Below are 18,250 nucleotides of genomic sequence, written 5' to 3'. Positions count from 1 at the left end.
GAAATGATGTAAAAAAGCCTCCAATAATTCCAGTGATTCTCCAATTTCGTTGGATCTTCGTGAAATAAAAAATTGGTGAATTAAAAATGTTTTTTTTCGCTCATCTCGATGGACTCGAACCTTGCAAACTTCAGGGTCGTCAGATAAAATAGTGATTCGACTTTTTCCTTACTTCGGATTCCAACGTGAGATTTTTAAAAATCGCATTAATTCACGCGGATCGTTGATTATTAATGAAACCGTGTGCAATGCTACGGGAAAGCAGTGACGAGGGCCCTCGAAATTTGGCACAAAATGACCCGTAGTCAAGCCGAGGCCGGTGTCTCGCAGAGTCATTTATGCACACGCATAACGTTCACTCGTTTCCTTTCAAAGTGAATAATAATTCGTGGAGGCATATTATAAGGAGCTGAGGTATAACGGGGCAAGCTGGGGCAGACAGACGAGAGCCGGGGGTGTCCGGCGAGTCGTAGAGACGCATGAGAGAACTAAAGCTTCGAGTGTGACACGCCTGAATACCTCAAAAAACGAGAAAAGAGGAAAACTAAGTAGAGGGTGTCCTCAATGTCGATTGCGTGGATCGTGGGAGAAACGAGCTTTTCAAAGATTCGTACGAAATTGGAGAATTACTGGAATTATTGGAGGCTTTTTCGAGATCATTGCGTCGGACTCCAAGCAAACTTCAGCGTCATCGATTTCGTTCCCTGCCAAATTAGGAATTCGTAGTTTTCCAAGCTGCACCGATACTTCGTGGAATAAAAAAGGTCAATTACGAATGTTTCTTTCGTTCATTCGGTTGAACTCCAACCTTGAAAATTCAGCGTCACGAACATTGACTCATCCGCAATTATCAATGGAGTGCGTTGTACAAATTTTATTGCCAGGATTTTTTAGTTCGTTATCACGAATCATCGAGTAAGCCACCGACTCTCTGGGGCACCTCGGCGAGACGTTTCTCCACAGAAATTCGGAGTTGCGATGACGCTGAAGTTTGCAACGTTGGAAAAAAATCTTCGTAATTGACCAATTTTTTATTTCACGAAGTATTGGGGCAGGTTGAATAACTGCGAATTGCAAATTCGGCAGGAAACGAAATTGGAGAATTATTGGAATTATTTGAGGCTTTTTTACATCATTCAGTTGGACGCCAACGTTGCAAACTTCAGCGTCATGGAGTTGCGAGCTTCCCTTCTTTCCAGTTTTTGACTTTCCGGACACTCTGTACATGAATTGGCGGTGTGTGTATGTGTATAGGCGGGTTTTGTCCAGTACACTTTGTCCTCGTGTCGCCGAGCTTCTTCATTCTCGTTTTTTTTTCACGTGCTATTCGAGCGTCGGCTCCCTTTCCCTTTATCTTTGCGCAGGGCGTAACTAACAACCCCTAAACGAGCGATTACCGAGTCTCGCAGCATGTGACGTGTATCCTCGATTTGCTTCTCGCAAAGGAACATGCGATTTGCCAAAAGGGAGCAACGACCATGCAGTCGATTAATTGGTCGAATTTTTTCTCCGCTTGGCATTTCCGGAAGAATTAAACGAAAAACCGTGCTTTCGGTTTAGCCCCCTCCGAGAGTCGTTTGATTTCATTACCACCGACTTCCTCAAACGTACGATTCTTCGGTTGGTCGTGAGTCAAGTGCAACGAAGCCAGCACTTGACCCCAGGCTCGAAAACGTTTTGACGAATGGAGAAAATCACTAAGCTGCTTGGAAATTAGTTCTCGAGCGGATATTCAAATTGGAGAATGTTCTCCGCCCTGCTCGAGCTGCTCGGAGTCGACTCTTTCTCTCTCTCCCCCCCCCCCCCCCCCCTCTTGTTTTTCACTTCCGGCACCCAAGTTATATATAATACGTGGAAGAGAGTCAGTCGGAAATTAGTGCGGTGGGAAAAAAAAGCTGAGCGACGCTTTTTTCTCTTGTATTTTTTTCAAAGATCAGACATCGAGACCTCACCGGATGCGGTGCGAGCATGTCCACGTGTGTGTGAAACTTCAAGAGCGAGAACCACTTCCGGCGGTGAGCGACGATTGTCCGGGCTGTGGGGGATTCGATTTCTTCCCTTCCTCTCGCATATTATATTTTTATTTCGATACATCTTTGTACTTGGATATAATGGAGAGTGATTTCACGAGTGCTCGTCGCGTCGGTATATCGACGAGTGTGAAAGGAAATATCGTCCATCCTGAGTAGCCTGGGCCGCTGTTTTCATCGTGTTTGAATCCCAGGAAAAAAATCAGTTCGAGATTCACTGAAATTGAAACGTTTTGTCGTCGAATTTTGTCCAAGCGATCGGGGCCGATCAGACACTGAATGCAACTGTTCATCACCGTTGCTCGGATGAACAAACTCTTCGGAGAGTGGCAAAGGTCGCTTTATTTTCAACATTTCTCTACGGGTTCCTGCTACATTAATGGGAATGGAAAAGTTGGGGGACGAGGAACGAACGCAAAAATAGAAAGAACTCGGTAACGTGATCTCCAATGGTCGATGGACGAAGATTGAGCGATGCTGGACGAGAAGAAATAGAATAACTGCTGGAAACGTGTACCAGTGTCGAGAGATCACTGCACTTAGCACTCGCTGTAAGTGTGCTCGTGCTGATAGAAAATTACGTGCAACGACCGCAAGCGTCATGGCAAATCGCGTAACGTTGACAGTTTAAATAAGCGACAGAAGCGGGGAGGAGAACGAGAGAGGAAAAGTTTACTCAAGTGACTCCTCTCCATTGTCTTAAATGAGCCCCATTTTTCGAGATTTGCGTGAAGAAAATCTCCACGCTTCGAGGCTGTCATCTCCTGGTTTTATAATTTCATTTATTCATAAATATTTCACTGCTCAAATCACGTTGGAAAGTTATTTATAATGGTCATAAATTTTATCTTTATGGTGACTCTGGCGATTAGAAATCGCCGGAGGACTTTTTTTGGGGTAAAAAGAATTTTCTAAAGCTTTGGAGCGTTCGTTGTGGGATCAGAGCTACCGTAATATATTGAAATAAAACTGAATGCACCCTCATTCCTAAAATTGCAGTTGAACGCCAACATTTCTGATGCTGAAAATTTCTGATTTCTTGGCACACAGAAATGAAAAAGGACGACGCTGAAGTTTGCAACGTTCGAATCCAACGAAATGAAGGAAAAAAATAATATTCGTAATCCACCAATCTTTATTCCACGAAGTATTGGTGCAGGTTGAAAAACGACGAATTGCAAATTCGACAGGAACTGAAACTGGATAATTACTAGAATTATTGGAGAGTTTTTTTTCAGATGCTGTCCAGCACCCAGAATGCATGATGCAAATTTTCACGACTGTTTTCCTGGACTTGTTCGTTGTCTTCATAGAAAACATTTAAATCGTGCTGAAAGAAACGAGATTTTGAGAACGTTGTTTCTGTGCACATCGAGCAATATCGTCATTCCTTTATTTCATTATTATTTATTCCTAGTCGCGTTAATCCTCAGAACGCCTCAATTTGTTTTGAGAGGCCCTCTAACAGTCTCCATTTCTAAAGGTGATTCGGTAAAGAAATTTGTCCAAGTACTCATCCTCCTCAATGCACTTGTATCCAGAGGTATCCTTGAAAACGGTCACAAAAAATGGTGCCTCTTTTCGTCCAAGATCAAAGCGACATTTCCCGCCCTTGAACGTCCAATCACGAACATGAGCTTGTTAGGTTAATATTATAAGAGTGTAACGATAGCACCTGCCATAATTTTTTCGGTGCTCCTTCCCTGCCTTCTGCTTCTCCTTGCCCTTCGATGCATCATTGCCTCATGCAAAATTCAACGATCTTGTTACCCTCCTCGTCGTTTTTCTTCTCTTTTATACGTCCAATAAAAACGTTCAATTTACAAATTGCATGCTCCTCGAAAAGGCAATTTACATTTTTCGGAAGAAACCTGTCCTTGCAATATTTTCCAACGGGATATTTCCTCACGAGTAGTGATGTTTAATGAAAAATTGTCTGAAACTTTGACAATTTTACTTCTCGAATAATTCAATAAGGACCCAAACATTTTTATATTTGAAATAAGATTACAATATTTTCATCAAATCGGGACTAATTTTCTCAAGCAACGTGCAGAGAGACCTCGAACACCAATCGACCGTGACGAAAAGTTGTTTTTGTTTTTTATTTCCAAAAATACTATGTCGCAGAACTGCACGTAGCTAGATGTGATCGACGCCGTCGTAGATCTGCATTGTGCTTCGTTTCAATTTTATTTGACAATATTCAATCGACTTTGGAACTTGCTTATCATTCATTCGTACCTAAAATTTCTATTCCTCCAATAAAAAAATTCGTGAATTCCGCTTTATTTTTACTCCTTTGAGGGCGTAAGAAGCGAAAGAATTTTCAACATTTGAGTCTAGAAAACAGAGAGTAAATAAAAAAAGAAAAAACAAAATTCCAAGTCCCAACTATAAAATGGCTGATTCTCCCTACTGAAATGTTTCGAAACTCGAAGATTTTTTTTCACTTCTGTACACAATCATGCAAATCTGTTCGCTGTATCCATATCGGTGACAGTGGATAAAGAATCCTCTCGGCATTCAGCTCGCGTTGCGATAGCCTCAATATTCAAGCGGGACTAACAAAAATGATAGCGACTGAATGGAAAAGTGGGGGGAGGAGCGAGAGAGAGAAAAGGCGCAGGGAAAAGAGAGCGGGGTTTGGAATACAATCGGCCTCGTGATTGTGCTCTTGACAAAGTGCACTCCGAATTCGATATGTAGCCAACGAAGGGTTCGACGAAAATTCAACGCCACGGTTCATACAAATTAAACGAGGGCGAACCTCGAGAATACAGTGTGAAATGTACGACAGGCAGATTTCGCAGGCCCAGGGGAAAGCTCGCTAAATTTTGCAGGCACTTCATTGTCGAGGTACTCGAGAATTGTTGCGGAAGAGTTTCCAGCAGGAGAGAGTTCGAAAATGCTCTACGTTCGAGGAGAATAAGGCTGCTTAATAGAACTTTGGGGAAATAAGGGTCGGCAGTATATAAGGGCGGTGAGGAACTTTGCTGGAAGCCTCGAAGATTGGATCTGCGAGCACGAAAGTGGCGCTCGTGCCGCTCGATTGAATGATTCATTGAATAAATAATCGTCAATTACGAAGTTACGTTGCTCCACCAAGATTTCAACAGCTCGTCGTAATTGTTGACGAGTCTCCCGATTTCCCGGCGTTCGAAAATCAAGCAGTTACCCCGACGTGAATCAGAGCCCGGTTTTACAGAAGATTGAAAAAATGTTCCATTCCCTCGACTTAGATATCGGCGTTTTGGCTTACGCGAGCCGCGCGCCCGACGCTCAGTATTCCACAGCGCTTTCCTTCCTCATTGGAAATTCAAGGGATAGTTACCAGGGATTTGTGTGATGTTTGTGTTGGTAGGAATGATCCCACTGCGCCCGGGGGCGTACGTTCGTACAACGTTAAAATACTTTGAATACAAGGGTATACGTTATGTACACGAGAGCAAATGCTCTCGGGGAGCAGGTCCTGGAAAAGCCAGGCACGACCTTCGCCAGGTCGGTTTATCGATTCGACTACGCTGGCAGCGCACGCAACCCCCTTACATCCCTTGGCTAAAGTTCGCCATTGCTTCTTCCCCCGCTTTATATACCTATGTAAAGATTTATGGAGGAGAGAGTGTCAGTGTGTCTAAAGTAAATATAAGTAGGGTGTTGCGAACCTCGACGTCGAAAATCGTCGAGTGAGTGGCTAGCAAAACCCTCGAAGGAAAAGTCTCCGAGCTTATTTTCTCTGGGACGATCAATTGATGAGATATCGATTGATTAGGAGCAGCCAATCTGGCCTGGCGGAAGCACGATAAGACCGGGTTGACGAGGCGACCCGAGCGTAATCGATCGACGCCGGGCACGCCTCCTTTTCGAACCGGCCCACCAGGCTTCGCCGATTGGGCAAACACGACCGATTCGTCGTCGCTTCGCAGCGATGCGCTTGCCTGGGAACTTTAATCTTTTAGAGATCCGCACCACCGCGCGCTCTCAATATTTGAAAAGACTCTGAGGACACCCTGTTTATCGACTCCGCTAAGCCCACCACCCACTCACGATACCACTGACCTACTCCTACACGAAAATACGAATATAGTCCCTGCTCTCAAGGCGAATCAGGGATTTCTCCCACTTTGTGCTCGCTCCCGATATCTCTGTCTTTTTATCAATCTTTCTCGCTCTCTCTCTCTCTCTCTCTCGAATGTTTTTCGCTCTTTCTCTCTCCGGCAGTTTTCGACTTTTATAGTGACGGAATGGAAGGTAAAAAAAGGTATGTACTAAGTTTATAGGGAAGAGGCGAACCAGCAGGGAATTCGGGACGCTTAATTGGGATCGATAGATCGAGGAACCTCTCACTTTATAGTTGGATAAATTTTTTTGTCTCTGGTGTTCTCTCCCATTCTCTCTCCTACTGTTTTCAGTTCACCCTCTCGTGAAATACCTATTTGAAGCTGGGACAGGGATTGGGTAGGTGCTCCAAAAGGGCTTCCAGCTAATCCGTCAATTCATTGAACGACCTCGTTTCACTTGCTCGCGACAACGATAAAAACAAAGCCTGTAAAAAGAAAAAACGAGCATGGACAGAAGAGTGTGAGAGTAAAAAAACTTGTGGGGTTACTGACTCGAAGGAAGGGGCGAAGAAAAAAGGTGTCACGACTCGAATTCATCGAGGGAAATATTACTGTGGAATCGTATGGGGTTTTGTTTTGTATACTTGAATATTTCTTATTGAATGGGGGGTCTCAGGCGAGAGGTGAAACCATTCGATATCCCATTATTCTCGTGATAAAGGAATAAACCCGAATTGGTAATATCGTCTGAATTGCTTTTATGCATAATGGAAATGCTAACGATGAAATAAGAGAAACACAAAATCGAAGGTATGAGAATTTTTATAGATTCTCTCGAATCTTTTTCCAAGAATTCATCATTTTGTTGCACTCGATTGTTTCGTCGTTGAGCTTCTCTCATTGGAATTTTCAATTGACTGCAGTCGAAAAGCTCCTAATCGATTTTAGGAATTTGCTATCCCGTAGAAAAAAAAACAGAAGTTCGATTTTTTTTCAGGTTACTCATGCACGAAACGATTTTCTTGAGGATGGATCAGTCGGTATATCGCAACCGTGAGTGCGAGAGAGATAGCTGCAAATTTCGAAATCAAAATTCTTTGACACAGTTTGACCGATTAAAAAAAGGCTCTGTCAGTCGATTTTTGCCATCGTTCTGCGTAGGCTGACAGAGCCTTTTTTTAATCGGTCAAACCGTGTCAGAGAATTTCAATTTCAAAAATTCCAAGTGAGGTTAGTCGACTGATCCGTACTCTTAAGAGAGTCTTGAAATTTGCACACAGTTTGAATGGGTAGTCGACTGACACGCATATCGAATTTTAAGGGGTTCGTCTTATTGGTTATTGAGATAAGCGTTTTTAAATATGAAGAAAAATACACGGTTACAAAAATACAAAGTTTATGAAAAAACGTACACAATAGCAATAAAGTATATAACGAAGGTTTGGGAACAAATTCGAGACGATTGTCTTAGCAGTAATAAAGATATATTACCTTAAAGATTGAACGAAATTGGTAACGAGCACTGCGCGTATAACCTCACATTTGCTTATTTCACCATTTTGTTTCTTCTTGGTTTGGGCCATTCCTGTCACAGCCTTTTGTCTTTTTATTCATACATTTTTCGTGATCCATTTCCCTTTGGGCTCTCTAATGCGATTTTCAACATAAAAAAACAATAGTATTTTCGCCAGGGACGAATAAAATTCGGGCTTCAGTCAGGGATGGATCCCCGATTAATTAATGGCTTGTAATTTCATTCGCCAAGAGATAAGTTGAAAAAATGTATTTACAATTTCGACTTAATAACTCTGAAATTCATTTAAAGTGATAATACCTTTAATTAGGAAGTAAAAATCAGTCCAATTTAGACACCCATAAAATACGATCCTTCGGGCATCTTCGTGCACCTTAAAGAAATACGATTTGGTCGATTATTTCTCTCGCTATATTTTTTTACAGGAAAAATGTTTCACCTGCTGATGTATTTTCAATTTTATTCTTTTGTCACGTTCATGGGTCTTCAGAAACACGATGCGGGGGAACGTCGAGAAGTTACAAAAGCGACAAAAGAAAATTCATGAGACGAGGGCTGCAGAGCGGGGGGGGGGGGGGTGTAGATCGGAGACTCTTAGCATGGGTCTCACATAAAAGGATTCTTCATGAATGACCACAGGTAAAAGCGGGTTAACGGGCATGTTTGTTACGAGGCTTGTATAAAGCCCTAATGCTCGTCGCTTCTTTAGAAAACGTGTTTCTTTTCTTTCTTCTTTTTTTCACTTTTCTTCGGGTCTTGTGTGTACACAGTGATCAGACTTTGATAACATAACACTTTTTTTTACGATTGTTACTCTTTTTTATTATAATGCCGCACTGGCCGTAGGTGTGAATCGTAAAAAAAATGAAATTTCCCCGGCTTTTATCGTCGACTTAAGTCTAGGGATTTGTAGATTGTAACGCGCAGTGATTTGCCGCGTCGTCAAAATGTAAATGGACACCTAAAAAATAAAATGCCCCACGCAACTCTTCAATCTCCAACAAATCTCGTTATTCACTTTTTCCGTGACGCCCGTCAGCAAACGATATTTTAATTGATTCATTCGATGCTCAGTTTTCCATGTTTCATCTTCCTCAAGCAACACATTACTCCATGGTCGCCGAAGGCACAATGCAACTCGTTTTACCAGACGTTTCGTTCGGTCCATTGCACCAAAATGATGTTCCGGCTGCACTCGGCGTCGTGAGAGACGATCTCTCTCTCTCTCTCTCTCTCGCCGCGTAAGAGGGATGAATGCAACGCTGCTGGGCGAACTAACAGGCCATGGAAATTGGCACGAAACCGGAGATGGGATGCAGCATTGAGATTACAACGGTCGTACAAGGGGTGTCCGAAGCGTTTGGCCTCGCGATCATCACGACACGTTCGTGGATCGTATCGAATGCGCGAAACTTTTCGAATCTCACGTTCTTTCGTTCAAGCCCTGGCATCTCTTATTACTGGAAGCGAATTTGATGCACTATCAAAATCCTGCGGGCACTTGACGAGCCGAAAAATTCGCTGGCGCTGACAACAATTAATAGCTCTTCAACGGTGCCTCGTAAAAGACGGCGCTCCAGGGCTTTCCTCGTGGAAGATTCACGAGCCCTCCTCGCGACTCCTTCACACATTGCTTCAGGGACACCATTTGGGTTTAAGAAAAGAGACACGGGCTACCGGAACCAACTAGTGCGAAACTAACAGTAGCAGAGAAGCCTCGCGTTTCACTATAGGATTGCACTACGTGTCATCGCAGCAGAACGTAAACAGGAGCATATGCATCATGTTCGTACACCCTTCAGGGACATTGCCTCCTATCTGTATGCATCATAAGTTAACCCGGCTCAACCTCGTCCATCTTGATTCCACGAGGTTTAGCTAATCTAACCGGCATCACGCACAGCACGAAGGCTCCCCGTTTGAAGGAGGCTTGATTATACACATTGTGTCGAGATAAATGTCCTAATCAAGTTGAAACATCGCCCACTACAATGGGAAATGGAATGTAGAAAGATTCTTATTCATTCAGATATGAATTGGGGGGCAAATTGAGCTCGTTGGAAATGCCAATTTTCTAATGGTTTTTCATTTCAATTTTATTTTCTTTGGACGCAATCGTTTGATGGAAAACTCACGAAAATTAGTATTGTTTGGAAAATTCGATGTGGACGGAGTTTGCAACGTTGGAGTCCACGAAACGATAGAAAAAAAACTCTCCAACAATTCCAGCAATTCGCCAATTTTGTTCGACAGCGAATTTGCAGTTTTTAGTTTTTCAAACTGCACCGCAATGATTTCGCGAAATGAAAAATGAGCGAATTTCAAATGTTTTTTTTTCTCGGCGGACTCGAACGTTGCGGCCCGTAAAATTCGAAGACTTTACCGGAGGTTTCGAGGGAATGATGAACAGGAGGAAAATTAGTAAATAAAAAATCTAAATTTGTTGTAATAATTTAGAGGAAATGCGAGCGCGAGAGCGTGACGTCTTTGATGACGTCAAGAGCGTCGAGGGAGTCCGGGTGCGTTGATCTTGCCTCGTACCGTGTTGTACGCAGTTGATACAGTTTGCTCGTGCATTTGGCAGACAGATCGGCGCGTCCCATCGTCTCTCATCTCTCGTCCCATGCTCCCTGGTCGTTTGTGACGAAGAAACACACGCATTCGCACAAACACGAGCGCGCCTGCGCAAGGAGTTGAGGCCTTCGCAGACGTTTCTCTTCTCAGACTGGCGGTGCGTGCAACCAGAACCAACGACCGGCTGGTGCCTGCATGCATCAGCTGCAGCATCCAACGAAAGAGAGAAAGAGAAACTCCTGTGCCACCGTCAATCGTACACAAACGCTCGTGTGTTTCTTCCTCCTCTCCTCTTTTTGTCTTTTACCTTATTTTCCTCCTGAGGAATTCTGCGCTCCATCTTTCTCTCGTTTTTCCTCGGAGCCGACTCCATTTCATTTTTTCCATCTTCTTTATCCTTTTTCCGATTCGATCCGTATTTTTTAAATTTCCTTCTCCTTTTGACCTTATTCTCCATTCTTCCTTTGTTTCTTCCCCCTTTTTTCTCCATTTCATCTCCCCGCAAACAGTCCCATCATTTTTTATCCATCTACCGAAGACGAGCCATCATTTCAGAGTATTTCTTTTTCTAATTACACTTTTACCGTGAAGTAGAATCGTGAGGAACGACCGAGAAGGGTAAACGAACTCACGAAGGATGCGTCATTCGCGTGTTTACCGAGAGTTCTCTCTCTCTCTCTCTCTCTCCTCCTCCCTTTCCATCTCCTCGTCTCGTATTATATACGCTTCTGAGGAAGTACAACTTTTTATAACCCGAGCTTCTCTTACGTGGAAAGGAGAGACCGATGGACTCTAATGGACCATTTACCCTTCTAAGATCACAATCTTCTAAATAAATCTGATAAATGAAGAAACATTAACAACTTTCGTGCCTCCTCTGAGCCTCTACCACCGAACGATCACAAAAATATAAACAAAACAGTCCATGACCAAACAGCTTAATCAACAAGCCTCTAAAAGCATGCGAAAATCTTCAACGAATATCCAGTACGAAGAAACAAACTATTTTCAAGCGCGACGACTCCATTCCCCGTTTTTCCTTTCTCGTTTCAGGTAAACCCACAGAAAATATATATTCCTTACGCAGAAGCAATTGTTGAGCGATTGTTCGAACGAGCTGGCGCAGCGTATACTCGACAAGGAGTAACCGTGAATTTGAGTGAGTTCCAACGAGATTCAGGATGACAGAGAATGCAATAAATATACACACGAATATATATGTATACAGAAATCCACATGTATTAATGTAGGAAGGAATGCAATGAGAGTTATGCCGGGTGAATCGTTGCGTGCAACCACGAACAAAGTGCAACATGCATACATACACGATATTCACTCAAAATACCCATGGTGAATCACTCAAAAGCCTCTATATATGCGTCCCTCTTTGCTTATACGTATATATTTAGGGGAATCTCGGAAGTGACGAGAGTGATGTATGTACCCGAGCAGATGCATCTCAAGAGAGCAAAGGGCTGCTGCGTGCTGTTGTAGTCCGCGCGGATACACACGCGGGAGATGCGTCGTATATTTGTGCATGTCAATGAGAGAGCGACTTTGTAGAGGACAATCATACGAGTAAATGAGACTTGGAGTTAAATTCCGGCGGTTATTTGGCCGAGGAAATGGTGTGGAAGTTTGCAAGGTTGGATTCCAACGAAATTATGTAAAAAGGCCTGCAATAGTGATTCTCCGATTTCGTTTCCTCTCGAATTTGCAATTCGTCGTTTTTCAAGCTGCTCGATACTTGGTGAAATGAAAAATTGGTGAATTACGAATGTTTTTTTCGGCCATCAAATTGGACTCGAACGCTGCAAACTTCAGGGTCGCGAAATGGCTCGAAACTCCAACTTTGTTGGGAAGCAACTCCGAGATGCTTCGAGTTCGTGTTTAAAACCGCGTTATTGGAGAATATTCAAGTGGATTCGGATGAAAAAGAAGAAAATGCACAAAAACGTTGGTGCAAGAGGAAAAACCTTGGAGCAAAAAATCGTCGTGAACAGAATCGAAAAATAAGAAAGGGCCAAAGCCGTTATCGATGTTCAAAGCGGATTGATTCATTTGACACACGAACCAATTGGATTCTGTTATTATTACCTCGAGTTCTGTCTTCGTTCTAAAATGGGATGAAATTTCGTAACCGTCTCGCGGGCGTTCCTGAGACTCGAGCTTTTCGTATTGGCAATTAGCGTACGAGAGCAGCATCCCTGCTCCCTCTCTCTCTCTCTTTTTTCATCTCCTTTCTCTTTCCTCCTGTCTATACCGTCGAGAAAAGGTATTTATATAATAGCCTCTGTATGTATTTACATACGTGTGTACGTATGTTAAATACACATCCGTGCCCAAGTGGAATATCTCTGAGTGACGACGAGCTCGACATGGGGCCAAACATGTCGCATGTACGGGCGATTCCGTTCCAATTAGCGCTCTGTTTTTTTATTGCAATGTTTCTTCGAGTCTTGGAAGGCTTAATTTAATCATCGCTTTTGAGTATTCAACGAGGTTCTAAAGTCTTGAATCTCGGATTCAAAAATGTTTCAATTTCGTACAGATTTCAAATGCTTTTTCAATCATTTCTTTCGCCTCTTTGTGCAATCTGCGAAAATTTTTTCACGCAGAAAGAATCTCGTGTCGAGGCTGTACATTTTGCGAATGCTTTCCATTCGGACCCTTGCGCGACTCGATGAAAAATTCGTCGAGTTTATTTCAAGCTTGCATGACTATTTTTCCATTTTTTTTTTCCCCCCTTTTTTTCAACTCTTCCAATCGGAGCTGAACGCCCCATATATATGTATACTCCTATATGTACTTTCGTGTACATATGCACACGTGTTTTCCTAGTAAACCCGGAATAGATCCTGAGAAAAGTACATAGGGGTGAAGACAGAGGGAGAGAGCGAGAGAGAAAGAAGCGCGGAGGGAGAAGAGGAGAAGAAGAAGAAAAGAAGCGCGATGCTTCTGTGGCCAAAAGGAAAGCACATCGTTAATCCAAATTCCTGTATCCGTGGTCACCACGAAATTTTCGTCAAGCACCGAATGACAGATCTTCACGATTATATGGCCCATTTAACCCCCGATGAAACAGCGTTCGAACCAAATGATTTGTTTTTCGTTATCTAATTCACTTATGAAATTGGATCGAGCTCTCGACCTCGATCTTATTTGTTCAACTCGAATTTGAGGTCGGTTCAAATGATTTACTCGAAAATGGTTCGAAGTTTGTGGATTGTTTTTTTTTTTTTTTTTTAATGATATTTAATTTTTTAAAATTTTTGTTGTCACACACGGAAGCGGTATTATGAGGAATTACCGAATTCGACACTGTTTCCTGGCAAATGTGTTGCGCGAGAAAAGCGATTGAGAAAATTTGAAAAATTTGAAAAAACAGGTCGCGCTACTGGCCGGAGAGGGGGGCCCGGGTACGCGAGAAAGAAACTTGCTGCACACGGAAGAAATTAAGGAAGGCGATGAGGCAAGGGTTTTTTTGGGATAATTAAATCGTTTCCAGTGTGCTGCTTATTGAAAGGAAAAAAAAATGAAGAAAAAATAAGTGACAGGTGGCCCGCTTTTTATTATCGCAATTTGTATAATATGCACCGGCGTGACTGCACAAAACGTCAAAAAATGAACCACGCGACGATTCCGGACTTCCAATAAAGTGACGGGAGCGGGTAAACTTCTCGAAAGCCAAGCTCACTTAATGCGAACTCAAAGTGCCTCGTGCTAAGTGGGCTAACGCGACAATTAATGAAATAATTGACAGTGATTACCGATCAGGAGTGAGAAAGAGAGAGGGGAAGCCAGAAGAGAAATGAGCCACGAACGACCTCGAGGATCAACGATCAATTATCATTTTTGCTCTCTCAAAATGCATTATTCATTCGTGAATTCCTTATTCTTTCATCCTTTATACGAACTCAGAAGCACGTTCGATTAGAAATACGAAAACAATGCTCGAAGCTTTATAATTAAATGTTTCAATTGACTTTGATATTCGCGCAAGGCGAACCGCAATTAAATTATTGATGGCTGTTATCACGTGAATGCAAAAACTTGTATTACAGGCACAAAAAACTAATAGCATTCCACGTTAATTGGGACCGACTGAATGTTTTTTTTTCTCTCTCAAACCTCTCTAATGCCATCGACGTCTTCTCATCTTCCGCGGTTATTTACTATCGTTTCTACTTAGTCGGCGCATACTCCGCAGAAAAAGAGAGAGAGAGAGCAAAGAAATGTCGTCATTGTTAATAATCGTTAACTATTGAAAATAACGAAGGAAAAAGATTATTTCGTAAGTGAATTTTGACCCGAGGGATTCCGAGATGTTTCATCCTCCGCTCGTTTCCTCTCTCGTGCCGTTTTTTACACGGGGGTAAAACGGGGGAGACGAAGGGGCAAAAATTGCTGCCGCCGTTTCCACCGGGACCGGTCGTTCGCCGGACAGCATCGTAAAAACGCATTAACGAGAGTGCCAGCAACAGCAGCCGATGGCTGCTGCCGCCGCCGCTGCTGCACTCTTCTCAACGAAGAACATTACACTGATATCCGCTCTCTCGTCTTATAGCTGCTTACATCCTTTCCCATAACTATACCCTGGGAAGCTCAAAAACGTGTTTTCCGAGGCTCGAGTGCCATTTTCGATGCCTCAAATCACTAAGCTTAGCATTTCATCGGTTCAAACGCCGGACGTGAGTTAATGGGGGCCTCCAATCGCGAGGTCGGGTGTTGCAGAAAATTTAATATCCTGTTCGATCTCCGCAGAGTTCATTTGAAATCGTTACTTTTGTCAGGGGATCGAAGCTGGGACGATAAAAGCCTCGGAAAAATCGAGTTTTCCATCGCCCGCGCGTAACACGCTGCTGCGTAAACGAAGCGAGATCTCGTTGCAGAAAAACAGTTTCGCAAATTCATTCGTAAAACGTAACCGTCGCGTTGTTTCTCACGAAACCGTTTTTCTTCCATGCTCCTTTCTTTCCGCGATCTTATCCAAGTCCCATCCGGCTTTTTTTCTGCTGCTGGGAACGAATCTGGCAACGCTGCGCGCACACATTTGTGCGGATCTCGTGAATCGAAAAACGCTTTCTTAGCAGCTCGGGGACCCGGTGCAACGACGCCTATCCGCGAAGAGTGTCTGGTTGAAAGCACCGGAAACTAAAGTGTTGGCTCGGCTCGAGCTGCAGGACTGCAGGGGACGCGCAAAATTTAGGGGCAACTTTGCTTGACAGCGGAACTACCGTTAGCCGGAAGCAATGCACCCACAGAGCGGACTCATTGAAGATCCCAGCCTTTTGTTGGGTGCCGCTGCTCCGTGGAGTTGGTTCGTTAACCAGCGGGTCTTTTACAACGATCTAAAAGTTGCCACCAACTTAGAAGCATTACTAGTTTATGAAAACTCGTAAGAACGGAGCCATTTCACTTGACTTTTGAAAATAAAAGCATGAACTTAGGCTTCCAGGAATTGCGGACTTGAGGTTAGGTTATGCCCGAAGGATCGTATTTCGTGGGCGTCCAAATTGGGTCGATTTTGGCTGTCTAATAAAAATATTATCACTTTAAATTAATGTCAAAGCTATTAATTCGAAAATGTAAATACATTTTTCCAACTTATTTATTGGCGAATGAAATTACAAGTAATTTATCAATTGGGAATCCATCACTGACGGAGCCCCAAATTTCATTCGTCCCTGGCGAAAATACTACGGTTCTTTATGTTGAAAATCGCATTAGAAAGCGCAAAAGGAAAACACAAAGGGAAATGGATCAAGAAAAAAGTGCCTTTTTATAAAGTAAGCTTGTGACGCGTGAATTAGCTGTTGATTATCATCGCTTTTCCGCGCGATTCCGATTGGTTCTTGAAACACGAGGATTCGGGGCTAAATTCATTCGGAAAAAACAACGTTCATTCGTCCCGTCAAAATGACAGCTTGGAATTCAAACCATCTTTGACATTTTGTCGATATCGCTGTGCTCGACTCGATTTCTCGAAAATTCTTCGAATTGGGCATTCTTTCAATAGTTATTAATGAGTTGGATTATTAATCCTGGTGAAAATAAATAAAAAATAACGCTATGCAAGAAGACGACGTGCGCGGAGCGCGCGTCTGTGACTCACCTAGTATTAATAAAAAGAAAGAAGGCTGTGACAGGAATGGGCCGAGCCAAGAAGAAACAAAATGCCGAAATAAGCAAATGTGAGGTTATTCGAGTGCTCGTTACCAATTTCGTTCAATCTTTATTACTAGCAAGATAATCGTCTGGATTTTATTCCCAAACTTTAATTATATACTTCGTTATTGTTGTATACTTTTTCATAAGCTTCGTAAGAAGCGTTCATTCGTTACATGGAAAAATGAACGATTTTTTACGCACAGTCCCTACAACCCCGTGTATTTTTCTTCGTATTTAAACACGTTTGTCTCAAAAGTCAATGAGACGAGTCCTTTAAAATTTGAAATGCGTGTCAGTCGACTGACCATTTGAACTCTGTGTAAATATCGAAACTTTCTTAATAAAATCGTTTCGCCGATGAACTACCTTAATGTTACAAAGAAAACATGCAAAAAAGGTGGCCTAATTAAATGAAACGCAGAACAAAAGCGAGAGGGCTGACTGCGCAAGATTTTTCAGTGGCAGTAGTAGAATGACGATAACAAATGGCTTGTTGATTCGGCAGGTTAATTTCCAGCTGCTGAGTCACCTTGATGCAATCATTTCGAAAAGGCCGTATTTTCCTGTCTCTCTTATTTCTTCATAGATTTCACTAGCTGCAAAGTCGCGCTCGCGCGGAGAGTTAGAGTCGCGTAGAATGTTCGCTGTCTCGCGGGGAGCACCGCACAGCAAAAGTGGGGACGTTCGCGCGGGGCACGGGGGAGGCGCGGGGGTGTATATATATTCAGCGAAGCGTTAATGCGACGCTAACGAGAGACCGAGTCAGCACGAGAGAGCTCTCTGCTCCGCGATGCGGTGAAGGAACAGCATGCTGGCAATAAAACCGCCTGCAGACTAGCGGCGTCGCGAATCTTTCGTTGTGAACGAGCCTTATCGTCTCTCCTTTTGAGCAAAGAGACTCAAAGAACCACCATCATGTACGGAGAGAGAGGAGAAAATCAGTGACGATTGGATGCGGGTAATTTTGATCCATTGGCGAAGTTTATAGCCCTGGAAAAAGCCTGGCTGAAATAGCTTGAAAAATATGAGCAAACGTTATGCCTCTGGACTCTCTCGATCGTAATTATACGAAGAAAAAAAATTCAAATGACTCATAACTCAAGATGGAAAATTCTATTGGAGCGTCGCTCTCTTCACAGTCGTGGATACCGTATTAATTTTATTCCAATGGGAATCAGCTACTGACGCAGTCTCCAGGCTTGACTCGTGCCGAATCACCCCATGACCGGGACAGTGTATTCTCTCGTGCGGTTTGCTCACCGGCATTGCGGGTGGCTTCCGCGTATACGTAATGTAAATTAAGCTCACTGCCTGCCATCGCATGCATATTAACTATGTGTTCTCTGTTACTCGCTCTGGTCCACATACAGCTCGCTTCAAAATTCACTTTCAACTTCCCCGGAACAGGTGCGGAGCCCTCAATCCCAAAGGGAAAAGTTTGCCGACATTTTTTTCGAGAACCCGCGATGTCGAGGTGGAAATTCATTGGGAATGGCCAATCGGGGAAACGCAGAATGAAATACAGAGCTCGAGGGAGGGTGCGCTCCCTTTACGATTGGCCCGCTGAAATGACTGCCAAGAATATCGAATTAGTTTCGACGAGCGGATGCGTTTCATAGAAAACGAATTCTAGAGAATTTTCTTTGGAAAATCTTACGATATTCATTCACTTTTTCAGCACTCATGATCTCGAGGTGGTGCGTTGCCATCTTACTTTTAAGTCGGCCTGTATCGTATAAATACGCCATTCTCAATGAGCTCGTAACGGATATGCGCGAATCTCACTCACACAAGTGCACCAACGGTACGCGGAGAAATTTTTTTCCACCTTATTTTTTATTTCTTCCATTTAAAACATGTTACAGTGTGAGCACAGCGGA

General features: G+C 43.1%; 1 protein-coding gene across 5 annotated transcripts in view; it reads left to right on the top strand.

Moving 5' to 3' along the window:
* LOC122408655 (uncharacterized) overlaps positions 1–18,250 on the top strand; it is a 130,906-nt gene that overhangs the window by 9,150 nt on the left and 103,506 nt on the right. The gene's annotated exons all lie outside the window — the stretch shown is intronic.

The sequence above is a fragment of the Venturia canescens genome, chromosome 4 (genome assembly GCF_019457755.1).
Source record: "Venturia canescens isolate UGA chromosome 4, ASM1945775v1, whole genome shotgun sequence".
Lineage (NCBI taxonomy): Eukaryota > Metazoa > Arthropoda > Insecta > Hymenoptera > Ichneumonidae > Venturia > Venturia canescens.
This window is presented reverse-complemented; position numbering and strand designations above follow the sequence as displayed.